The following is a 27775-nucleotide window of genomic DNA, read 5'->3' on the forward strand; positions in this document are numbered from 1 at the left end:
TTTCAATTTAATGAATCTCCATTCATTAATATAAATTGACTCAATGAATCAAATTTAAATTAGACTCATTCAACAATTGAATCTAATTGAGTCTAACTCAATAAGTCTAATTTGAATCCAATCTTTGGTGCATCATATGAACCTAATCCAATTGGTTCATCATATGAACCTAATCTCCATCCACTTGTTCTTTGTGTGTGACCCAATAGGTTCTTGTAACGTTGGCAATGTTTCTAAACTCCTTTAGAAACATAAGCAATGAGCGGCATCTAGCAATACATCATTGCTACCCAAGTTACAAGAATGTTGAGATCCAACATCACCTTGTGACTACTAATTGTGACTCCTCACAATATGTGACATTGTCCTTCTATCCTAGATATCTAGATTGATAAATATGAGGCATAGACCGTGTCATCCTCTAATCAATCTAAATCTTGAACTCCAAGTAGACTCACTCGATCAAATGAGCTCAACATCTAATGTTGACTCATTTGGGCATGGCCATGCACTTAGTGGTCTCACTCTATCAAGAATACCGATGTCACTCCCATCATATGGGAGGGATAGATCCCATCTATATCACTCACATCCCTCTGCATAATTCGTTATATACCCAGTAATCGCCTTTATAGTCCACCCAGTTACGGGTGACGTTTGACGAAACCAAAGTACATAACTCCTTATGTAGGGATCCATGGTGACTTCAGGTCTAAGGACTAATAGTCATACTAATAGCCACATGAGAAAGTATATGACACTCATATAACGATCCATGATACTTTCTCATGGCGGGTCATTCAGTATACATTCTCCAATGCATACCCATGTGTCAACTTGATATCTCTATATCCAAGACTTGTGAGATCAAGTCATCGAGCTGACCTACATGCTAGTCTTATTACATTAACATTGTCCCTGAATGTTAATACTCGACTAGGAATGATTTAGAGTAGTGTTCCCTATATCATCTCACTATCGATTCAACTAATCGATTGATATAGGTATAAACCTTCTACTCAAGGACGCTATTATACTTAGTCTATTTGGCACTAATACAAATAAGTATAATAACCAAAATCCAAATGCCTTTATTTATATAGAATATGATACAATAAGTCCAAAATACAATCATCAAATGATTGGCTCTAGGGCTCTAGCTAACACAACAATCTCCCCCTTTTTCATGGAATGACAACCTGGTTAAGTTAGTAAAAATATGCAAAAAAAACAAATTAAGCATTTTGTTCTAGCATGAGGTTTAAGTTAGTTTTTAATTTTGTTTTTCTAACGTAACCACCTATCCCTCTCCCCCTTTGGCATTCATCAAACAAGGATATATTTTAAACATTCAAAAATACAGAATACATAAAAAAATATGTAGGAAACGATGTCAAGTTAACTTGGGGGAGTTTGAACTTTCGAAGATTTGTTTAAAATATTAGCTTTAGCTTTTAGAAAATAGCTAAGTTTTGAAAAAGTAGCTAATTGTAGCAAGATAACTTAGTGATGAGTTAGTATATTTTGAGTAATTTTTTAAAGATAATTTTTGTAAAATTAAATGAATTTTCAAACTCAAAAAGAAAGTTTTTAAAAGCTAATTCTCAAGTATAAGACTAATTTTCAAACATAGGTATCCAAGTTTCAAGAAATTGAATTTTCAAAATAAGTTTCAACTTGGAATTCTTTACAACCATAAGTTTTCAAAATCAAAATTTCAAAATTAAGTTTGAACATCTACTTTTCAAAACTAAACCCTTTGTTTATAAAATCTAATTTAAACCCTTAGTTTTGAAAAAACTATTTATTTTAAAAATAGAGTTATATAAAAAAATATTCAAAACATAAGTTTAAAAATTTTTAAGACTAAGTTTGAAAAATCTACTTTTCAAAGCTAATTAAAATTTATTTTTCAAGCACTACAAAAAATAAAGGCTTCTGGGACAAATTTTGGGATGAATTTGACAAAAAAATCGTTGCAAAATATTTAGGGACAAAATTTGGGACGAAAATATTTTCGTCCCAAAATTATTGTTGCCAACTTTTGGAACAAATATTTGTTCGTTGGAAATTTGGCAACGAATTTGGGGACAAAATTGGCGACGAATAATATTTTCGTCCCCAAATTCGTTGCCAATTTTGCAACAAAAAACTCTATTTTTCCCAAAATACTATACAATTTTGCAACGAAAATTTATTTTGTTGCAAACTTAGCAACGAATATGGGGACGAATTCGGGGATGAATTTAATTCTGTTGTGAAATCTGTCCCAAATTTGGCAACAAATTATATTTTCGTTGCCAAATTTGTTGCTAATTTTCATGACACATTGCAACGAATATTATTTTTGTTGCAAAATTTACAACGAATTTGGCAACGAAAATACTAATTTCATTTAAAAAATAAATATTCGTTCCAAATTTCTTCCCAAATACTGGAACAAATCCGCAGTTTCGTCCCAAATTCTGGGATGAATCCGCATATTCGTCCCAGAATCTGGGACGAAATTTGGAACAAAAATATTTTTATTGCAAAATTATCGATGGATAAGTTTGGGACAAATTATTTTCATTGTCAAATTTGTTCCTAAATTAAAATAAAATTCCAGCAACTATACATTTCTACAATAAATTCAAATAAATATATATAACAAATTCAAATAACAAAATATAGACTTTCAACACATCCTAATTAACAATATCACAAATAACACAATATATGCATTCAACACATCCTATTTCAGATACATATATTAATAATTGAAATCAAATCACAATACAACAAATTCAAAGTTCTCAACATCTTCTTCAAAGGACTCCAAAATATTATACAAGTTCAACACTCAAATATTTATAAAGTCTAATAATCCAAGAAGTTAAACAAGGAGTTAAATTTTAAAAAAAAACTAAGATACATCAACTCATCTTCTTTCTCCACAAAAGCTTTCATCCCCATCAACTCTTCTCTTCCTACATACAAACAAACGAATAAACCAGATCATGTGTAACCAGAAAGATAATAACTTAAATTCTAACAATCTCACAATTCTTACAGTTTCATTTGTATCAAATTGTTATGATATACCATATTTCACCTTATCAAACAAGTTTTACAAATATTGTATTTCATCAAACATAGAGAGAATGAGATGTATTCTTAAAATTCCTATAATATGAAAATGTCTCAAATGAAGAAAGCACAAACTAATATATGAGCAATTAGTTGATACTAGTCTTTAAGTACTCATAGTTACTTGGTTGTTAGGCAAACTCTAATCATAATTTGGAATTTGAAGTAATAATGCAGTAATAGCAAATTTCAACAAATATATAAAAAGATTGATACCTTTATTTAACTTTTCAAATATAACTGATTTAAAAATAAATAAATATAATTAAAAGTATAACATGTTCAACTACGAGTGTGTTATTTAATACTTACTTTTTTCTCCGATACATATTTCGCCTCACCAATCCTGTTAAAAACAAATTAACAATATTAAATAAAATAAAAATTAGAAAAGTTAACATGGCATGGTTTAATGTATAAAACACTAATTATGAGACAAATAATCATCAGACATAATTAAAATCATGAAATAGCATCACCAGCATCATCGTTATCATCGTCACCATCATCATCATCGTCACGCGGAGGAATCTGACTTAGAGCGGAGCTAAAAATTCCAATATAAGATAAAGTAAATTGCAAATTTGATTCATAAAAGGGAACTTTCAAAAACTTACCATTTTTCTTCAAATAGCTTGTAGAATAAGAGGGAAAAAATATATTAGATGTCACCTCTAATGACCTGTAGGAACAAATACAATGTATTAACTGATAAAATAAATAAAATTATAACTGAGACAGTATATAAAAAACTCAGTGAGATATAAGTTTGGTAAGTTTGCATATTAAAGATAGGCTAGAATACCACGGGGAAGATCTACAAAAGTGCTTTATGATACGAGTGTCTCCAACTACACCGAGCGAGACCTGCACAAACAAAATTACAAATTTAGTCAATACCTTAACATAATAAATCATTTGTACTTTTTTCACTAACATTTTAGTCTCTCTAAACTTTGTTTTTTTAGCAGCTATAAATGTTATTTTTTTGGCCATGAATGATGATCAATTTCAGTAGACGACTCTTGTTGATAAGCCGAACCCATAAAATCAAGCCAACTATCATTCTACTTAGGAGATAAGATGATAAATCAGAGGCGTAATTTGATGGAAAGCATAAATTCAATGCATGAATAAATTACTGAGACTTAGCAAGTCCAAATTCTTACCGTTCAAAGAAATAACATAAAATGTTGACCTAAAATGAGTTGATTGAATCAAGGTTACAAAATCAATCATCATTGTAACTGGATAAGCATACAAACAATGGATAAATCAGATCGAATTTAAACCACCGGGCGGCCCGTCAGAGCACCACTGCCAGTGCGGCCACAGCGGCCAAGCACGGCGGCGGTGGCGGCGCATCTAGTCGAGGACACGCTGGCGAGCACGGCGGCGGCGGTGGCGGCCCGTCGGGGAGCACCAGCGCGCCAGTGCGACCACGGCGGCCAAGCACGACCACGGCCAGCGCGTCGATCGAGACACGCTGGCGAGCACGGCGGCAGCGGCGGTGGCGACCCGTCTAGGAGCGACCACAGCGCAGTGCGGCCACTAGCGGCCAAGCACGGCGGCGGCGGCGCGTCGGCGAGACACGCTGGCGGCAGGGCAACGTAGCAGTGAGGCCACGCGGCCTACCGCCACGGGCGTGCCAGCGGCAAGGCGGCCAAGCATGGCGCGCAGCGCCGCAGATGAGAGGAGATGGGAGAGGGGAGAGGGATTACCTGCGCCGCTGCAGGAGAAGGATTCTGCCACCGCTGGAGAAGGATTCAGCCGCCGCTGCGAGAAGGAGATCGGGTAGAGAGCATATGTGGGATTAAGGGATATAGGGTTTTTTTAGAAACAAAAATATTTTGTTGCCATTTTTGTCCCTACTTTTGGGATGAATTCCTGGATTCGTCCCAAATTTTGGGACGAATCCAGGATTCGTCCCAGATTTAAGAAAATTAAAAAAAAAAATTAATCGGAGGTACTAAATATGGACCTAGAGATGTCGGAATTTCATGAAACAAGTTTCTATGGATTCCTAATTTTTTCCTAATCTCAAAAATATCCTTATCCATAATTTTAACATATTATATTGACTGTGGTGAATTTTTTATTAATCATTAGGTCATATTCGTGTTAAAAAATCACCACACTCAATATATTAGGTTAAAATTCAGGATTAGGATATTTTTATGATCAGGAGAAAATTATGAACGCATAGAAATTTATTTCATTAAATTCCAAGATTTCTAGGTCCATGTTTAGGCCTTCCGAATGATATTTATTTTATTTTTTCATTTTTTTAATTCTGGGACGAATCCTGGATTCGTCCCAGATTTTGGGACGAATTCCTGGATTCGTCCCAAATTTTGGGACAAATTCCTGGATTCGTCCCAGATTTTGGGACGAATTCCAGGATTCGTCCCAGATTTTGGGACAAATCCAGAATTCGTCCCAAATTTAAAAAAATTAAAAAATAAAAGAAAAATTAATCGGAGGCACTAAATATAGACCTAGAGATGTCAAAATTTCATGAAACAAGTTTCTATGGGTTCCTAATTTTGTAATAATTGTACATATATCCTCATTCATAATTTTAACCTAATATATTTAGTGTAGTGATTTTTTAAACCAAATTTCATTAAATTCAAGTTAAAAAATCACAACAATCAAAATATTAGGGTAAAATTATAGATGAGGATAATTTTACAATCAGGAGAAAATTAGAAACCTATAGAATCTTGTTTCATGAAATTCTGACATCTGTAGATATATATTTAAAGTTTTAGACACATATTCAAACATACGTTAAACGCTAACATACTTAATTAACACTAAACTATCTATGTTTCACTAAATATGGACCTAGAGATGTCGAAATTTCATGAAATAAATTTCTATGGGTTCCTAATTTTTTTGTGATGTTAAAAATATCCTCATCCATAATTTTAACATATTATATTGAATGTGGTGAATTTTTTATTAAGAATTAGGTCATATTCATGTTAAAAAATCACCACACTTAATATATTAGGTTAAAATTCACAATTAGTATATTTTTATGATCAGGAAAAAATTATGAACGCATAGAAACTTGTTTCATTAAATTCCGAGATCTCTAGGACCATATTTAGACCTTCGGAATGATATTTATTTTATTTTCTATTTTTTTTAAATCTGGGACGAAACCTGGATTCGTCCCAGATTTTGGGACGAATTCCTTGATTCGTCCCAGATTTGGGGACGAATTCCAGGATTCGTCCCAAATTTTGGGACGAATCCAGGATTCGTCCCAGATTTAAGAAAATTAAAAAATAAAAGAAAAATTAATCGGAGGCACTAAATATGGACCTAGAGATGTCGAAATTTCATGAAACAAGTTTCTATGGATTCTTAATTTTTTCCTAATCTCAAAAATATCCTTATCCATAATTTTAACATATTATATTGACTGTGGTGATTTTTTTATTAATCATTAGGTCATATTCGTGTTAAAAAATCACCACACTCAATATATTAGGTTAAAATTCAATATTAGGATATTTTTATGATCAGGAGAAAATTATGAACGTATAGAAACTTATTTCATTAAATTTCGAGATTTCTAGGTCCATATTTAGGCCTTCCGAATGATATTTATTTTTTTTTTTCATTTTTTTAATTCTGGGATGAATCCTGGATTCGTCCCAGATTTTGGGACGAATTCCTGGATTCATCCCAGATTTGGGGAAGAATTCCAGGATTCGTCCCAAATTTTGGGATGAATCCAAGATTCGTCCCAGATTTAAGAAAATTTAAAAAAAAATTAATCGGAGGCACTAAATATGAACCTAGAGATGTCGAAATTTCATGAAACAAGTTTCTATGGATTTCTAATTTTTTCCTAATCTCAAAAATATCCTTACCCATAATTTTAACATATTATATTGACTGTGGTGAATTTTTTATTAATCATTAGGTCATATTCATGTTAAAAAATCACCATACTCAATATATTAGGTTAAAATTCAGGATTAGGATATTTTTATGATCAGGAGAAAATTATGAACACATAGAAACTTATTTCATTAAATTCCGAGATTTCTAGGTCCATATTTAGGCCTTCCGAATGATATTTATTTTATTTTTCCATTTTTTTAATTCTGGGACGAATCCTGGATTCGTCCCAGATTTTGGGATGAATTCCTGGATTCATCCCAGATTTGGGGACGAATTCCAGGATTCGTCCCAGATTTTGGGACAAATCCAGGATTCGTCCCAAATTTAAAAAAATTAAAAAATAAAAGAAAAATTAATCAGAGGCACTAAATATAGACCTAGAGATGTCGAAATTTCATAAAACAAGTTTCTATGGGTTCCTAATTTTGTAATAATCATAAATATATCCTCATTCATAATTTTAACCTAATATATTTAGTGTAGTGATTTTTTAAACCAAATTCATTAAATTCAAGTTAAAAAATCACAACACTCAAAATATTAGGGTAAAATTATAGATGAGGACATTTTTACAATCAGGAGAAAATTAGAAACTCATAGAATCTTGTTTCATGAAATTATGACATCTGTAGGTATATATTTAAAGTTTTAGACACATATTCAAACATACGTTAAACGCTAACATACTTAATTAACACTAAACTATTTATGTTTCACTAAATATGGACCTAGAGATGTCGGAATTTCATAAAACAAATTTCTATGGGTTCCTAATTTTTTTGTGATGTTAAAAATATCCTCATCCATAATTTTAACATATTATATTGACTGTGGTGAATTTTTTATTAAGCATTAGGTCATATTAATGTTAAAAAATCACCACACTCAATATATTAGGTTAAAATTCAGAATTAGTATATTTTTATGATCAGGAGAAAATTATGAACGCATAGAAACTTGTTTCATTAAATTCTGAGATCTATAGATCCATATTTAGGCCTTCAGAATGATATTTATTTTATTTTTTATTTTTTTTAAATCTGGGACGAATCCTGGATTCGTCCCAGATTTTGGGACGAATTCCTGGATTCATCCCAGATTTAAGAAAATTAAAAAATAAAAGAAAAATTAATCGGAGGCACTAAATATGGACCTAGAGATGTCGGAATTTCATGAAACAAGTTTCTATGGATTCCTAATTTTTTTTCTAATCTCAAAAATATCCTTATCCATAATTTTAACATATTATATTGACTGTGGTGAATTTTTTATTAATCATTAGGTCATATTCGTGTTAAAAAATCACCACACTCAATATATTAGGTTAAAATTCAGGATTAGGATATTTTTATGATCAGGAGAAAATTATGAATACATAGAAACTTATTTCATTAAATTCCGAGATCTCTAGGTCCATATTTAGGCCTTCCGAATGATATTTATTTTATTTTTTAATTTTTTTAATTCTGGGACGAATCCTGGATTCGTCCCAAATTTTGGGATGAATTCCTGGATTCGTCCCAAATTTTGGGACAAATTCCAGGATTCATCCCAGATTTAAGAAAATTAAAAAAGAAAAGAAAAATTAATCGGAGGCACTAAATATCGACCTAGAGATGTTGGAATTTCATGAATCAAGTTTCTATGGGTTCCTAATTTTTTTTTGATGTTAAAAATATCCTCATCCATAATTTTAACATATTATATTGACTGTGGTGAATTTTTTATTAAGCATTAGGTCATATTCGTGTTAAAAAATCACCACACTCAATATATTAGGTTAAAATTCAGGATTATGATATTTTTATGATCAGGAGAAAATTATGAACGCATAGAAACTTATTTCATTAAATTCTGAGATCTCTAGGTTCATATTTAGGCCTTCTGAATGATATTTATTTTATTTTTTATTTTTTTTTAAATCTGGGACGAATCCTGGATTCGTCCCAGATTTTGGGATGAATCCAAGATTCGTCCCAGATTTAAGAAAATTAAAAAATAAAAGAAAAATTAATCGGAGGCATTAAATATGGACCTAGAGATGTCGGAATTTTATGAAACAATTTTATATGGATTCCTAATTTTTCCTAATCTTAAAAATATCCTTATCCATAATTTTAACATATTATATTGAATGTGGTGAATTTTTTATTAAGCATTATGTCATATTCGTGTTATAAATCACCACACTCAATGTATTAGGTTAAAATTCAAGATTAGGATATTTTTATGATCAAGAGAAAATTATGAACACATAGAAACTTGTTTCATTAAATTTTGAGATCTCTAGGTCCATATTTAGGCCTTCCAAATGATATTTATTTTATTTTTAAATTTTTTTAAATCTGGGACGAATCCTGGATTCGTCCCAGATTTAAAAAAAAATAAAAATAAAAGAAAAATTATTCGGAGACACTAAATATGGATCTAGAGATGTCGAAATTTTATGAAACAAGTTTCTATGGGTTCCTAATTATTTTGTGATCTTTAAAATATCCTCATCCATAATTTTAACATATTATACTGAGTGTGGTGAATTTTTTATTAAGCATTAGGTCATATTCATGTTAAAAAATCACCACACTCAATATATTATGTTAAAATTCAGGATTAGGATATTTTTATGATCAGGAGAAAATTATGAATTCATAGAAATTTGTTTCATTAAATTCCGAGATCTCTAGGCCCATATTTAGGCATTCCGAATAATATTTATTTTATTTTTTAATTTTTTTAAATCTGGGACGAATCCTGGATTCGTCCCATATTTTGGGACGAATTCCTGGATTCGTCCATGATTTTTGGGATGAATTATGGATTCGTCCCAGATTCTGGAACGAATCCAGAATTCATCCCAGAATTTGGGACGAATCCTAGATTCATCCCAGATTCTGGAATGAATTTTGCAACGAAAATAGTGTTTGTTGGCAATTTGCGATGAAATTTTTTTGTTGCAGATTTCGTTTCTAATTTGGGTCAAATTTTATATTTGTTGCCAAAATTGTTGCAATTTTGGGATGAAAAATTTTCGTCCCAAACTTTCGTCCCTAAATTATTATTTTTTTGTAGTGAAGTCTAAGTTTGCAAAATCTAGATTTTCAAAATGAAGTGAAGTTTAATTTTCAAATCAAACTTTAAAGCTAGATCCAATTTTTGAAATTTTCAAAATAAGCTTGTAAAGTTAAGATACCTTTTTAAACATAAGTTTTATAAAGATAATTTTGCAAAAGTAAGATTTTCAAAACCAAGTTTATCAAATTAGATTTTACAAAGAGAAGTCGGATTTGTTAAACAGATTTAAAATATTTTTAAGAAAGTGTTTTTCAAAAACCAATTTTAAAATACTTTTAGTAAAGAAAAAAATAAATAGGAGACTAATTAATCCTCCCCTGAACCTGACATACAATTTTTTAAAAAATTTGCTCAATTGTTTTTTTAAATTGAGGTAGGATTTTCTAAGGAAATTTTAAAGAGAAATTTAAAAAGTCTAAGAAATTAAAAAAACTTAGGGGAATATTTTTTTAAGTAAATATAAAAAGATGTGAACCTCCCCTTGAATTTAATACTCTTTTTAATTTTTTACTTTCCTTTAATTTATTAATCCTCCTTATTTTATTACTCTCCCTTAATATAATGCTAAGGTTTGGGTGTGTTAAATTTTAAAGCCCTAACACATTTGTCTAATTTAGTAACACTTTTATTATTATCTCTGTATCATTGGTATAATTGTTTAATTGAGTTTGATTAATCAATAATTAATTTTAGATTCAGGCTTTTAAGCTTTAGTTTAAGGTTAAATAAGATAAGATTTTATTAATTAAATAACAGTTAACCATTATCAATAATTTATTGATTAATAATTTAATACTTATTTAAAATAATTTAACCTTTGTATTAATTAATTGAATTGGTTAATAAAAGTATTAGTTATAATTTGACTTTTTCATTTACTTCCTTTTAAGTTGGATTAACTTCGTTTAAAGTTTGAAGTAAAATTTACTAAAGTATTAAAAAAAGTTAAGTTACAATTTAAGTCAAACTTTAATTATGTTTTAATTAAAATAATAAATATTTTAAAGGTTGATTAAAAATGATTTAGAATAATTTTAATGTTTTTATTCAGGTTAAATCTAGGTTCTAATCAAATCAACATTAGTTCTCAAATAAGGTTAGACTTAAACAATTACTTGATTAAGTTTAAAGTCAAAATTTTAAGTTTTAAGTTTTATCTTAGGTATAAATTTAAGGTTTTAATTCTAAGTTATAGTTTAAGTAGTTTTAAATTTAAGTTTTAAAATTTTAATTAACTTAAGTGAATTAAATTTAACATGACTTTAAAATGATGATTAAAAGAACTTTTAAAATGAGTTTTAAAAGTTAAAAATAAAAGGAATCTTTAAAATGATTTTTATAAGTTTTTAAAATAATAAAAAAAATTTAAAATAATTTTTAAAATGATTTTTAAAAGTTTTTTTTAAAAATAATTTTTTAAAAGAATTTTTAAAATAAGTTTTAAAAGTTTTTAGAATAATTTTCAAAATAATTTTTGAAAGAATTTTTAAAATTATTTAAAAATAGTTTTCAAAAAAAATTTTGAAAGAATTTTTAAAATGATTTTAAAAATAGTTTTTATTTTTTGAATTAAGTTCAATAAAATTTTTAAGTAAAAAAATTTAACTTTTAATTGTAATTTGATTTAATTTAATATAACTTAAATTAATTTAATTTTAATTAATTTAAATTAATTTAATTTAATTAATTTAATTTAATTAATTTAAATTAATTTAATTTAATTAATTTAAATTAATTTAATTTAATTAATTTAATTTAAATTAATTTAATTTAATTAATTTAATTAATTAATTTAATTTTAATTTTAATTAATTAAATTTAAATTTAATTTAAATTTAATTTAATTTAAATTTAATTTAAATTTAATTTAATTTAAATTTAATTTAATTTAATTTAAATTTAATTTAATTTAATTTAATTTAATTAATTTTATTTTTATTTGATTTGATTTAATTTTAATTAAATTTAATAAATTTAATTTAATTTTGGTTCATTTTGTTGATGCGGGAAGCATCCGACGATCGAACCCAAGTTTTGATAATGGCAAAGGGTTCAAAGTTAAGTCTTGTTGTTATCTAACATGTTAAATAAGTGTTTTAGGAAAGTCCTAACTGTGGTTAGGCAGGTGAAAACCCTAGGGGGTGGTAACCCTATGTCCTAGGGGGCGGTAACCCTAGGTGGAGAAAAGTCCTAGCTGCGGTTACGCAAAGGAAAAACCCTAGGGGGTGGTAACCCTAGGTCATAGGGGGTGGTAACCCTATGCGGAAAGTCTTGGCAGGTCAATGGCTTCAAGCAAAAGTCCTAGGGGGTGGTAACCCTAGGTGGAAAGTCCTGGTGTCGCGAACCAGGTGAAAGACTGGACTAGCCGGGAAGCGGATGTCCAGCAGAAAGTCCGGAAGCGCCGAGTGCTGAGCAAAAGTCCAGTCGATCTGGAGGATCGCACTGGCAACAGGTAAATCTCCTGAGTAGAGTAGGTGAGGACGAGTTCCTCGTAGAGGGAACAGTAGGCGTCGGGTCGACCTAGGGTTTCCGGTCGGAAATCCAAAGTCAGACCCGGACAGTCCGGAGACGGTCATAATATTCGTTATCATATTCATGCTGCTGGTTATGCTAACTTTGTGTTGCAGGATAGTTGTTTGGACTAACATGTCTTGCAGGTACAAAATAATGAAGTTTTCCCTCGGATGAACAGTGTCCGAGGCGCCTCCATGGAGCTTGGAGGCGCCTCGGGTGCAAAAGCTGACCTGGCTGCGAAGCATCAATGGAGGCGCCTTGAAGGGAGTATAAGGCGCCTTGGAAGGCGCCTTAAGTAGGGTTTAAGGCGCCTTAAGCAGATGAAGTTCGACCAGATCAAGCTTGATCCACGCGGAAGACTCGACAGCATGGAGGCGCCTTGAACAGCCTTCAAGGCTCCTTGAACACCCTTTATAAGGGGGTTTCGACCAGCACTTTAGATCATCAAGTTCTAGGCTTTCTTTCTTCAACGTGCTGCTAACAAAATCATTCCAAAGTGCTGCTGCAACATTCCGACGACCCGGAGCTCTATTTTCTTCTTCTTTAAGTTGTCGGTACAAAGTTATTTTAATACTTTGATTGTAATTTGTAATTCTTATCGAGCTTATAGTTGTTGCCTACCGGAAGCGATCAAGGATCACGGGCCTTCGAGTACGAGTCGCCTTAGGCTCCGAACGAAGTAAATCCCTTTGTGTCTTTGTGTTTATTCTATTCCGCTGCATTTTTAATTACTCCGATAGTTTCCCGATAATCGAACGAAATAGCCACGAGCGCTATTCACCCCCCCCCCCTCTAGCGCTTCTCGATCCAACACATTTTAGGTTCTTAGTCATCTCACCCGATCTATGTTTTCAATCAGGGAATCCTATAATTTTATGAGATGAATTAGGTTCAATTTTAGGATTTTTTTTAACTTTTGTTAGATTCAAGTTTAGCTTTGGGTTCAACAAATAGGCGTTCTCAGGATAAACTTCTGGGCTATGGTGAGTCACTCGGACATCATTAAAGTAACCATGCCTTCGAGGTTTTCCAAATAGTCCTATCCACTGGACTTAGTACAAAACCTTAGTCTAACTGGTTAGGATCCATAAAGGGTAGCTTCGGTTAGTTCCACTTAGCCAAATGCACCAAGTCGAAGCCATATCTTCCTAGACATGCATAGACTAAGCTTCTCTAACGTACTATCATCCAAAACTTCACCAGTACCATTTTTCAAGTTAAACTTAGACCCTTTCTAACTAGACATAGTTACCCTGTCGGGTAGGTTGATTAGGGTTACCCTGTCGGGTAGGTTGGTTAGGGTTACCCTAGTCGGGTAGGTTAGTTTTGGAGGTGCCAGCTATTCTGGAGCCTCCCCCTGAATTATTGGGCGTTAATTTAATTTTTAGTTCTGGGTTTATTATAGTTAAGTTTTGGTTAAAATTTAATGTTAAATTTGTAATTTAGATTTAAGTTTTAAATTTTGAATTAATTAAATGGGTCAAATTATCCTTTTTTAAGAGAGTGTATTTAATATTTGAATTTTCTTTCAATTTCAATTTTATTAAGTTAATTGAATTGTCTTTATTTAATAGATTATTGTTAATAATTGAGTTTTTATTAATTTTTTAGTTAGAATTAATCAAATTGTTTAAATTATATTTCTTTAAAGGTTTATCTTTTAACCTTTTATTAACTGTTAATCTTGAATTTTCTAGATTATCTTTGTTTAATATGTTATCTTTAACCTTTAATTTTAAGTTTGTTAAATTTATTTTTGATTTTATCATAGTGTTTGATTTTATCCTTATATTTTCTTTATCTTTTAAGTTGATATAATTAGTGAAATTTATTAAATAAGTCTTATCTTTAAAATTTAATTTTTTGTTAATTAAATTATCTTGGGTTTGGATAGGATTTTCCGAATTGATACTATCTAGATTAATATTGATCTTATCATCATTATTATTTTAACTTTCAGATTTGTTTAGGTTTAAATTTGAATTTTTAGGATTATTAATTATTTTCAGATTTTCTGAATTTTCTAAATTAATTAAATTTATTTTATTAGAAAATATCCTGGGGGTATTTTTACAAGTATTGCCAGCTACACTATTTTCACAGATATTTCCAGAAATATCCAAATTAACATGTATATTTTTTAAACTACTATTAGCAGGAGTATTTTGGTAAATATTACTCACTTTAACTGCATCCCCTAATTCAGTAGGCTTTTTGATTGGATTTGACCCGAGTTCGAATTCGATTTTTACTTGATCCTCGAGCTCCATCGGCTCCTCGTGAAGTTTGATCAACTGGGTCCAAAGCTCATGTCCATCTTTGTACTTTTCTAGTCTGCATAAAACATTGTTAGGTAAAACATTATAAATAATTTTACTTACATTTGTGTTTATATCTGAGTTCTGAGAGGGTTTTCTCAATATCAGCCAATAGTCAAAGTTTAGACTTCCTAAGAAACATTCCATTCTTCGCCTCCAGTAGTTGAAATCTTGATCGTACGGTGGTGGTTCGTTGGGGTTCCATCCTTCTTGAAGAGGCATTATTCTTGCACACAGAGAAACAGAAAAAAAATCTCAAGACTTGGTCTTGGATTAGCATTGCTGGAAAAAATAATATTTCACTATTTTCGAAAAAAATAATAAAATATTATTAAAATATTAATAAAATATTTTAAAAAATATTATGTAACGACCCAATTTTCCTTACTTTGAGTTCTAAATATCTTTGAAAATGTCTGAAAATACTTTTAAAATATTCTAGGGATTTTTAGGAATTTTTAGAGTATTTTTATACAATTTTTGGAGTCCGTTGGGTATTTTTACCAAGTGGAGAAAGTGTCACGCCCCCAGAGGAGTCCCTGTCCGAGAAAATTTCGGCAGCATCTCCCCTGTACGGTGGACAATCTGAAACCTTTCTACATCTCACAAATACCTCAGCCACAGGCGGCTGGAATAACAACAGTAAATAAAATCAATCACCACGCAGTTTATATATGTATTCAGCCTCTGGCTGTCACAACCACGCAGTTAATAAAAAATAAACAACATAGTAATACTCTGACTCGAAATCAACCCTACTCAACTACACTAGTAAAGCCCAAATCCGATTTTTCTTACCTCTTCTGCCGTCCAGGCAGGCATGTAGTAGAGTAAATCCAAATCATACTAAAAGTCCATCCAACGGAAAGATTCCATACAATATCCATATGTAAGTCCAAAACAAAACTAACACAAAGTCTGATAGTGAAAAGCTAGAATGAAACAACAACTCAAAAACCAGCAGAGGAGTAGCACTACGTGCAGTGGGGACTAGCGACTGGAACTCCCTCCTGACAGCATCAACCTGAAAATAACAACAATGGAGGCGGGGTGAGTCCAACACTCAGCAGGTACAATTGATATGCAAAGTAAAGAAATAACACCTAACACTAATCATGCGTACAGTCTCCTGATATAAGAAAGATATAAATATGCATCTGAAGTAAACAGGAGAGAAACTGTACTAACCAGGACCTGAGTATAAGGACAAACAGTCCGAGTGGTATAGGAATCCTGTATGCATGTCAAACATAGGTATCCAAACAATATGCAGCATATAAATGCAGCAACCACAAACACAAACAATAAATGCATCATGCATATGATGCCAATGATGCGTCCTGGTCACCCCTGACGCCAGTCGATCATCTTATACAAAAGTGAGGCCGAGTGGGTAGGGTTGTGACAACCGTGCACTCTGTCGTCACTACTCCTGATGAGTGACCGAGTGGACGGGATGCTGTCGGAGTACACCTATCCTCCTACCCCAAATCATAGATGGGGGAGCACAATGCTCTCAACTCCCGGTACACGATGACGGGGAGGAATCCCTGCCGGATAACACGTTGTGTCACACTACCCATGAGCGGACCAACGGTGCCTAACAGAGTCCCTGCTGCAACACACTCTGCCTGAATCGACCACTAACCCATGAGTGGTGGTGTGTGCATATCCATGTAACTGGCGATGTGCTCAGCAATAATGGAGCGGACTATCGCACAGCATGCAATCATGCAAATGATGCATGGCAATAACCATATAAACATCCTGACCTAATCCATATATATAGAAAAGTGCATCATAGGTCAACGAATCCAAAACAATCCAAAGGTATACAGAAGGTATAAAACCTAGGTCCTGAACATGGTCAAGCATGGCATATCACTACCCCTATAAGCATGTATAGACAGGTAAAGTATACATGGGATGCAAAACAAATCAATCAATCAAACATGTACCAAGATTTGGGTAGTGATTAACCGGAATAGATAAGAAACATAATTAATGAAACATGTTAATTCCATTACTAAGCATATCAAAGACAACAAAAGTTAAAAGTACCCGCCTTCGATAAAATAGTCCAAATCTGACTCCGAGATACTCGTCTCGCGTCAAAGTCCTGTATCCAATAGATATTCAGATTTAGCTAATTTTCATTATAAACAAAATTAGCTAAACTAAATCCTAATCCGATTAGGAAGCTAGAGTATCAATTCCATTTAACTCTAAGTCTATACTTAAATCTAGTGGCAATTCAGTCTTCAACTTACCACTAGACAACCCAACCATAAATAAACAACCAACCACAATATTCAATTTAATCCTTGATCTACAACTACACACAGTTAATCCACTAAACTCCCAATTCATCTTAATTCAATAATTTCACCTAAATTAACACCTCTTATTAACATTAACGAACTCCAGACTCACATAACCCATCAACACATGATCCATTATATAACTACCACACGTAGCTAAAATTCCTACAACATACCTTAAAGTCACAACCCTGTTGGTTGCTGGAACAAGAGTGCTACTAGTTGAAATTTCTGCCGTAACCAAGAAAACCTCAGCAAGTCCTCCCTATTCCCCTTACCGCCTCTGCTGAATCAATTATCCCATACCATGCAGCATTAATTCACAGTAAACTAAATCAGAAATAAATTTCCAGCCCTTACCCTAGTGCAATATTGTCCCTGTGAACACACGGCCAGGAGATACAGATGCTGAACAATGCTAGCCGGAAGACTTTGCTGCCACAAACCTGTTGTCGACCCTGAGGTAGAGCCCCTCGTTCCCTCTGCCAGCAACAGGTAGATGAGCAAACAAAAAAATCGGTCCGATGATGAGTCTAAGGCACAGAAAGTGAGACTAGGGCTCGGCGGCAGTAATCAAAGGCGCTCAGTGGCTGGCGGCTAGGGCACAGGGAAGAGGCTCGGCTCCACAAAGAAGAGGAAGAAGAAGATAGCTGGCGCTAGGTTTCCCGTGGCCGGCGCTGCCTCGGAAAGGAGAGGGAAGGCCGACGCGAGGGCTGAAGAGCAACACCCGGCGATGTTAAGTCACAGGCGACGGCGGTCGGCGCTCGGAAGAGAGAAACCGCCGACCGGCGGTTAGGGCAGAGAGGAGGAGAATCGGGCGACGTCGGGGAGAAGGGCTCGGGCTCGCGGAAGAGGAAAAGAAACGGGAATAAAAAGAAAATAAAAAGAAATTAAGAAAAGGAAATGTAAATATAAACATTTCCTCGCTTAAACAGGTCGCCTAAACAGGCTTTTCCGGATCCCGTTTTTATCCCCGTCAACCCGTCCGTACGAGTTCTGAAAAATTCCCGAAAAATTTCCAAAAATTCCCTTACTCATATTCGCCTATTTCCGATATTTTACATTTTCCCCCACTAATAAAAATTTGGTCCCCAAATTTCAGTATCTACCATCAGCAAGTACTAATAACAGATAATAAAAATAAATGCTGAACGGTAAATAAACTCACATACCTCAAGTGAAAAGATGGGGATATCGTGCTCGGATCGTATCCTCGAGCTCCCAAGTAGCCTCCTCGTCTGAATGATGCTGCCATCCGACTTTAACCAGCCGGATAGTCTTGTTCCGCAACTAACGCTCTTTCCGGTCGAGAATCCGTACCGGAACCTCCTCATATGTAATGTCAGGCTGAACTGGAACTGGGATATCTGCCAGCACATGCGTCAGATCGGGTACATATCTCCTCAGCATGGATACATGAAATACATCGTGCACGCCTGACAGGGACGGTGGTAGTGCCAGTCGGTAAGCTACTACTCCGATCCTCTCCAAGATCTCGAAGGGACCAATGTACCGCGGAGCTAGCTTACCTCTGAGGCCAAATCTCTTCACCCCTTTCATGGGTGAAACTCGTAGAAATACATGGTCGCCAACAGAGAACTCTAGTGGTCTGCGTCTCCGATCAACATAACTCTTCTGACGATCCTGCGCCTCTGGCATCCTCCGTCTGATAGTACGGACCAACTCTGCATCCTGCTGAACTCTATGAGGTCCCAACAACTGGGCCTCTCCAACCTCATCCCAAAGGACGGGTGTCCGACAAGGTCTACCATACAACGCCTCAAACGGTGCCATCTGGATAGCCGAATGGAAGCTGTTGTTGTAGGCAAACTCTACCAACGGCAGATGGTCCTCCCAACTGCCTCCGAAATCCATAACACATGACCTCAGCAGGTCCTCTAAAGTCTGAATGGTCCGCTCTGACTGTCCATCTGTCTGGGGATGGAAAGCTGTACTGAAACGGAGTTGTGTGCCCAAGGCCTGCTGCAGACTCTGCCAGAAACGAGACGTGAACCGTGGATCTCTATCCGAAATGATACTCAATGGAACACCATGTAGTCTGATAATCTCTCGGCAATACAAATCTGCTAATCGATCCAGGGGATCAGTCCTCCGGATCGCTAAGAAATGCGCAGATTTGGTTAATCGATCAACGATTACCCAAATCGCGTCATGGCCTCGTCGTGTCCTCGGCAACCCTACCACAAAGTCCATGGTAATGTGATCCCACTTCCACTCAGGAATAGGAATCCGCTGAAGTAACCCTGCAGGTCTCTGGTGTTCAGCCTTCACCTGCTGACAAACAAGACATCTAGCTACGAAATCCGCGATGTCCTTCTTCATGCCGTTCCACCAGTAGGAACGCCTCAAGTCTCGATACATACGGGTTCCGCCTGGATGGATCGCAAATCGAGAACGGTGTGCCTCCTGAAGTAGCTCCTGTAAGACCGGATGAGACTGAGGTACGCATAATCTGCCTCGGAAGTATATGATACCCTCCTCGTCTCGTGTAAATTCGGTCTGCTGCCCGGAAGCTATCTGACTGCTAATAAATCACTAGCCTATGCCTCTCGGATCCTCGTCACGATCGACGATGAGCAACCATGGTAACAAGAATACCCTGCTCTGTCGGTCCCTGCTCCTCAAGATCTAACTCAGAGAAACTCTGTAACTGAAATCGGTGGCAAGCCAAAGTCCCTCTGGACTTCCTGCTGAGTGCATCTGCAACCACATTAGCTTTCCCAGGGTGGTAGCTAATGGTACAATCGTAGTCCTTCAGAAACTCCATCCATCTCCTCTGTCGGAGATTAAGCTCCTTCTGAGTAAAAATGTATTTGAGACTCTTATGATCAGTAAGAATCTCAAATGTAATACCATATAAATGATGTCGCCAAAGCTTCAGAGCAAAGATGATAGCAGCTAACTCCAAGTCATGAACTGGTAGTTCTTCTTATGCTCCTTCACCGACGAGAAGCATAAGAGACTACTATGTCGTGCAGCGCACAAACCACATAGAGACGCGTCGGTATAAAGTACAAATCCATCATCTCCGAAGGTAAAACCAAAACTGGCACTAATCTCCGCTTGAGCTCCTGGAAGCCGGTCTCGCAATCCTCGGACCATACGAACTTCACGCCTTTCCGGGTAAGGCGTGTCGGTGGCATAGCAATACGCGAGAAGTCCTCGACAAACGCGTCGGTAATATCCGCCAATCCTAGAAAATCGCGAATCTCTGAATCGACTCCCAATCGGTGACCTCGATCTTCGAGGATCAACTGAAATACCGCTAGAAACCACGTGTCCCTAAAACCGATCGAGGATAGCCGGAATGCACACTTGCCGAACTTCGCATACAAATGATGTCGTCGAAGAATCTCCAAGATGCGAAGATCTTGTGCATGCTCCTCCTCGGAGTAGACCAATATGTCATCAATGAAAACGATAACAAACTGATCCAGATACTCCAGAAAGATGTGGTTCATTAAGTCCATAAACACCGCTGGAGCATTGGAAGCCCAAATAGCATTACTAAAATCTCATAATGACCGTATCTAGTACAGAAAGCTGTCTTCTGAATATCTGAGTCTCTGACTCTCAGCTGATGATACCCGGACCGCAGATCAATCTTAGAATACACTGATGTACCTCTGAACTGATCAAACAAATCCTCGATCCGTGGTAAAGGATATTTATTTCTGACGGTCACTGCATTCAACTATCTGTAGTCAATACATAATCTCATAGTGTCGTCCTTTTTCTTGACAAATAATATCAGAGAACCCCATGGAGAAACACTAGGGCGAATAAATCCCCTGTCTAAAAGCTCCTGGAGTTGAACCTTCAGCTCGTTCAACTCTTTTGGTGCCATACGATACGGAGCTTTCGATGTCGGCGCGGTTCCCGGAATCAGCTCAATAGCGAACTCCACTGGCCTTCTGGGAGGCAAACCTGGCAGCTCCTCTGGAAATACATCTGGGTATTCCCGGACAACAGGAACGTCGGAGAGCTGCGAACTACTACTGTCCTCAGTACTGATCAACGACAACAGAAAACCATGACAGCCGTGAGACAGCAGCTTCTGTGCCTGAATCGCCGAAATAATCGAGATGTCGTCGTCTCTGATGCCAGTGAAACTCCACGAGGGTTGGTTCGGAGGCCGGAAGGTGACCACCCTCGTCTGGCAATCAACGGTAGCATGATACACTGACAGCCAATCCATGCCAAGAATGACATCAAACTCGACCATCTCCAATACTAGAAGATCTACCGTAAGTATCATGTTGCCAAAGTCTAACGGGCAACCTCTGATCTCCTGGGTGACGTCTAAAGTATCACCGGACGGTAGGGAGACAGTCAATCGCCGCAACCTAACAGTAGGTAATCTCCCGTATAAAGGTACGGGATATAAAAGAATGCGAACTACCAGTATCAATCAAAATATCAGCAGTAAATGCATAAATAGAAATCGTACCGCGGAAAACGGATCCGTCGGCCCGCTGAGCATCCTCTCTGGTAATCGGATGAACACGACCAGTCTCTGGCGGAGGAGGCGGCTGCTGCGGCTGGGCAGAAGCCTGCCACTGAGGCGCTGCTGGACTATGTGCCAGATAAGACTGAGAGGATGGTGACTGATACTGTGCAGCTGGCTGGGACTGAGTCTGATACTGCCCCTGAGTCGGATAATATGGTCCTGGAGCAAAACTCTGGGGTGCTACAGAAGCACTGGAGTACTCCTGTCCAAGCATGCCAAATGCTGCTGCGGAGGGAGCTGCTCCCTGCTGACGCTGTGAAGATTGGGCTTTCTGCCCTCCTCGATATGCCCCTGACTGACTAGACTGTCCCCTCTGACCTGACCCTCCGGAAGCCGTGTGCTGAGCCTTCAGCTGACAATCTCGGCTCTGGTGCCCCGGCAGTTTGCAATAAAAGCAAACTGACTGTCCTAGAGAGCAAGCTGGGGTGAGGTGATCTCTGGATCCACATCTGAAACAATGAGTATCATCGGAAGGTGGTTGCCGGTTCTGCTGAGAAAACCGGGAACGTCCTGAAGAAGACCGCCCTGATTTCTGAGGCCTATGAGACACCCCAGAAGTACCCTGACCTGACTGTCTGCGACTACTCTGAGGCTGTCCTGTCGCCTGAGTCTGCTGGACCTGCCCTGATGTCTGACCCGCATGCTTTTTTTTCCTGTCCGGATATGTTGTCTGCCGAGCTAACTCTATCATCAAAGCTCGATTCAATGCATCAGAGTAAGATGTAATCCCTAATCCGGCAAGCTGTACATGCAGATAACCATCCAATCCCTGAATAAACTGCATCATGCGAGTTCTGTCCTCCGCAACTAACTCTGGACAAAACTGTGCCAACCGGAGGAATTTAGTATTATACTCAGTCACTGAGCGATTATTCTGCCTCAGACTCATAAAATCCTGTCGGCGAGCCATCTGATAGGACAGTGGAAAGAAACGGCTCTCAAAAGCCTCTCTGAACCTGGTCCATGTGACGTTGCGTTCACCAATAATAGAACGCTGAGTAATCCACCAGGCATTTGCTTCATCCCGTAAATGATAGGCAACCAGCTCTGCTTTCTCCCACTCGGAGCAAGCCATATAGAAGAAAGTCTGCTCCATAGTCTCTATCCATGACAGAGCCATACTCGGATCGAGATCTCCGCTGAAAAGAGTGAAACGAGTCTTCATCGACTCGGCGATCGGAATCCTAGCTCGCGGCAAATACAATATCGATGATCCGTGTCGGGACTGAGGAGTCGGGAAACACTGAGCCGATACTACAGTGTTACCGCGAATAGACCGAGGAGGAACTCCGGTGTCAGATATACCGGAGCATAAGCCGTCGGTGGTACTACCGGGGAAAAGTGGCAGCTGGAGGTACGGTAGGTAATGGTACCGGATATGGTGCCGCATCAGGGCACCGGGGCACAAAGCATCGTGTAGGGTACACCGTAGGTCCATGTGGCGTGGTCGAATACGCCGTAGGTCTGGAGCGTATGTCTATACCAATGGTACCCACGATGGTACCGTAAATGATAGGCGTGGACACCGCTTGTGGCCAAAGTAGGTATCTCTATAGGAGCTATCGGGATTTGAGAGCCCGATGCTCCCGCCGCATCTGAGTTGTCCCTGACCGACAGGCTCACTAACAGTGGGCATCTCGGCATATCCAGAGATCCGTGGTCCTCACGTGGTCGTCCAACACCACGTCCTCGCAGCAATACGAGTAGATCGTCTCATATCTATTAAATTAAATTACGGATATCAATACCAATATAACAAACATAAAATAACAACATACCTATTTACCGTCTGGAGATGTTCCGTCGCTGTCCCGAGAATATCGCCGGAAATCCAATAAATCCTAAACGGAAATCCGAAACATAACTATATCGAAAATCCGATAATGCCCAGTTTGACTCGCAAACCTGGCTAACCCAAATATCCAGAATACCAACAACCGGTATCCGATAAATCTCCAGAACACCAAAGCAGGTATCATAACCCGCTCTGATACCAAATAAATTGGTATCAGATAAATCTCAAAAATCCAAAATACGAAACAAAAGATCGTAAAACCTGGCTCTGATACCACTAAATTGTCACGCCCCAGAGGAGTCCCTGTCCGAGAAAATTTCAGCAGCACCTCCCCTGTACGGTGGACAATCTGAAACTTTTCTACATCTCACAAATACCTCAACCACAGGCGGCTGGAATAAAAACAGTAAATAAAATCAATCACCACGCAGTTTATATATGTATTCAGCCTCTGGCTGTCACAACCACGCAGTTAATAAAAAATAAATAACATAGTAATACTCTGACTCGAAATCAACCCTACTCAACTACACTCGTAAAGCCCAAATCCGATTTTTCTTACCTCTTCTGCCGTCCAGGCAGGCATGTAGTAGAGTAAATCCAAATCATACTAAAAGTCCATCCAACGGAAAGATTCCATACAATATCCATATGTAAGTCCAAAACAAAACTAACACAAAGTCTGATAGTGAAAAGCTAGAATGAAACAACAACTCAAAAACCAGCAGAGGAGTACCACTATGTGCAGTGGGGACTAGCGACTGGAACTCCCTCCTGACAGCATCAACCTGAAAATAACAACAATGGAGGCGGGGTGAGTCCAACACTCAGCAGGTACAATTGATATGCAAAGTAAAGAAATAACACCTAACACTAATCATGCGTACAGTCTCCTGATATAAGAAAGATATAAATATGCATCTGAAGTAAACAGGAGAGAAACTGTACTAACCAGGACTCGGTATAAGGACAAACAATCCGAGTGGTATAGAAACCTGTATGCATGTCAAACATAGGTATCCAAACAATATGCAGCATATAAATGCAGCAACCACAAACACAAACAATAAATGCATCATGCATATGATGCCAATGATGCGTCCTGGTCACCCCTGACGCCAGTCGATCATCTCATACAAAAGTGAGGCCGAGTGGGTAGGGCTGTGACAACCGTGCACTCTGTCGTCACTACTCCTGATGAGTGACCGAGTGGACGGGATGCTGTCGGAGTACACCTATCCTCCTACCCCAAATCATAGATGGGGGAGCACAATGCTCTCAACTCCCGGTACTCAAAGACGGGGAGGAATCCCTGCCGGATAACACGTTGTGTCACACTACCCATGAGCGGACCAACGGTGCCTAACAGAGTCCCTACTGCACTCTGCCCGAATCGACCACTAACCCATGAGTGGTGGTGTGTGCAGATCCATGTAACTGGCGATGTGCTCAGCAATAATGGAGCGGACTATCGCACAGCATGCAATCATGCAAATGATGCATGGCAATAACCATATAAACATCCTGACCTAATCCATATATATAGAAAAGTGCATCATAGGTCAACGAATCCAAAACAATCCAAAGGTATACAGAAGGTATAAAACCTAGGTCCTGAACATGGTCAAGCATGGCATATCACTACCCCTATAAGCATGTATAGACAGGTAAAGTATACATGGGATGCAAAACAAATCAATCAATCAAACATGTACCAAGATTTGGGTAGTGATTAACCGGAATAGATAAGAAACATAATTAATGAAACATGTTAATTCCATTACTAAGCATATCAAAGACAACAAAAGTCAAAAGTACCCGCCTCCGATAAAATAGTCCAAATCTGACTCCGAGATACTCGTCTCGCGTCAAAGTCCTGTATCCAATAGATATTCAGATTTAGCTAATTTTCATTATAAACAAAATTAGCTAAACTAAATCCTAATCCGATTAGGAAGCTAGAGTATCAATTCCATTTAACTCTAAGTCTATACTTAAATCTAGTGGCAATTCAGTCTTCAACTTACCACTAGACAACCCAACCATAAATAAACAACCAACCACAATATTCAATTTAATCCTTGATCTACAACTACACACAGTTAATCCACTAAACTCCCAATTCATCTTAATTCAATAATTTCACCTAAATTAACACCTCTTATTAACATTAACGAACTCCAGACTCACATAACCCATCAACACATGATCCATTATATAACTACCACACGTAGCTAAAATTCCTACAACATACCTTAAAGTCACAACCCTGTTGGTTGCTGGAACAAGAGTGCTACTAGTTGAAATTTCTGCCGTAACCAAGAAAACCTCAGCAAGTCCTCCCTATTCCCCTTACCGCCTCTGCTGAATCAATTATCCCATACCATACAGCATTAATTCACAGTAAACTAAATCAGAAATAAATTTCCAGCCCTTACCCTAGTGCAATATTGTCCCTATGAACACACGGCCAGGAGATACAGATGCTGAACAATGCTAGCTGGAAGACTTTGCTGCCACAAACCTGTTGTCGACCCTGAGGTAGAGCCCCTCGTTCCCTCTGCCAGCAACAGGTAGACGAGCAAACAAAAAAATCGGCCCGATGATGAGTCTAAGGCACAGAAAGTGAGACTAGGGCTCGGCGGCAGTAATCAAAGGCGCTCAGTGGCTGGCGGCTAGGGCACAGGGAAGAGGCTCGGCTCCACAAAGAAGAGGAAGAAGAAGATAGCCGGCGCTAGGTTTCCCGTGGCCGGCGCTGCCTCGGAAAGGAGAGGGAAGGCCGACGCGAGGGCTGAAGAGCAACACCCGGCGATGTTAAGTCACAGGCGACGGCGGTCGGCGCTCGGAAGAGAGAAACCGCCGACCGGCGGTTAGGGCAGAGAGGAGGAGAATCGGGCGGCGTCGGGGAGAAGGGCTCGGGCTCGCGGAAGAGGAAAAGAAACAGGAATAAAAAGAAAATAAAAAGAAATTAAGAAAAGGAAATGTAAATATAAACATTTCCTCGCTTAAACAGGTCGCCTAAACAGGCTTTTCCGGATCCCGTTTTTATCCCCGTCAACTCGTCCGTACGAGTTCTGAAAAATTCCCGAAATTTTCCAAAAATTCCGGAAAATTCCCTTACTCATATTCGCCTATTTCCGGTATTTTACAGAAAGTTTAAAAAACACAAAGTGCAAGAGCTAGGATTCGAACCCAGCTTCTCGGGCCCAAGCAGTATTCGACGCAACCAACCGAGCTGAGTTCATTTTGTTAACTAAGTGTGGGAACAAATATATTTAAGTAATAGATGGAACCGAAAATAACCCAGGTTATTTAAGGAGATTAATTTCCTTCCCGAAACCTAAAACCTAATCTCTCCTTTTCTCCTCTCACCACGCGACGCCGTCTTCTCCTCTCGGGCGAAACCGCAGCCAAGTCTAGGGTTTCCTCCTCTCGATGCCGGCGAGGTGTTTTCCGGTCGGTCTCCACCCGTGGGTGACCATTCCGGCAAGGGGAGCTCGGGGAACACAAGGAAACGGGAGAAACGAAGCTCTACCGAAACCCTAGGGCACTTCTCTTCGGTTGTAAGTCCAAGAACCCGATGTAAGTGCTTCTCACCTGCGGTAGGAGTAGCTCTCGGGTTTTTATCTTGCGTTTTGTTGTAAAATGATAACAGTAGCCTTTCATCCTAGCATATGGTTTCGGATTTGACCCTTGCTCTAGCCAATTCGATTTAAGCTGATTTCAATCTGTTGATGTGTTTTATTTAGGGCACGAACAGAAGTTTTGAGGGTTTTCCTTGATTACCACAGCATGCTAGTTAGGTGTATTTTCCTTACACTTCAAGCATGTTTAAGTAGATATAAATTTCTTCAAGTTATAGTATGATTGCATGATTTTTAGGAGTCAAGAATAAGTTAGTTTATACAAGCTTGAGATGTGAAAACTTTTACTACCATGAGCCTAACTAGGGAAAACTTTTCCATGCAGTTTTGTTATGGACTGTTAAAATTCGGTCTGCAATATATCATGTTACTTACCAGTAGTGCAGTTGTTTTTAAAACTCTGTGGAGATTAGTTTGAATAAATACTGGCTTATATTAGTGATATATGCTTTAGAATCTCTTGTATAATGAATAAGTGAGAGAAGTGCAAGTAAAGAAAGACTAAGTCACAATCTGATCCTAAATTC

General features: G+C 37.2%; 2 long non-coding RNA genes across 2 annotated transcripts; both read right to left on the reverse strand.

Moving 5' to 3' along the window:
* Positions 1–2825: 2825 nt before the first annotated feature.
* LOC122025411 lies at positions 2826–3628 on the reverse strand. The gene is made up of 2 exons (XR_006123696.1): positions 3442–3628; positions 2826–2969 (listed from the first exon to the last, which is right to left on the reverse strand). It is a non-coding gene; the product is annotated as an uncharacterized LOC122025411 (long non-coding RNA).
* A 157-nt stretch (positions 3629–3785) lies between these two features.
* On the reverse strand, positions 3786–4921 carry LOC122022950. The gene is made up of 3 exons (XR_006123086.1): positions 4851–4921; positions 3935–3996; positions 3786–3811 (listed from the first exon to the last, which is right to left on the reverse strand). It is a non-coding gene; the product is annotated as an uncharacterized LOC122022950 (long non-coding RNA).
* Between the last annotated feature and the right edge of the window lie 22854 nt (positions 4922–27775).

The sequence above is a fragment of the Zingiber officinale genome, chromosome 9B (assembly GCF_018446385.1).
Source record: "Zingiber officinale cultivar Zhangliang chromosome 9B, Zo_v1.1, whole genome shotgun sequence".
In the NCBI taxonomy this organism is placed as follows: domain Eukaryota; kingdom Viridiplantae; phylum Streptophyta; class Magnoliopsida; order Zingiberales; family Zingiberaceae; genus Zingiber; species Zingiber officinale.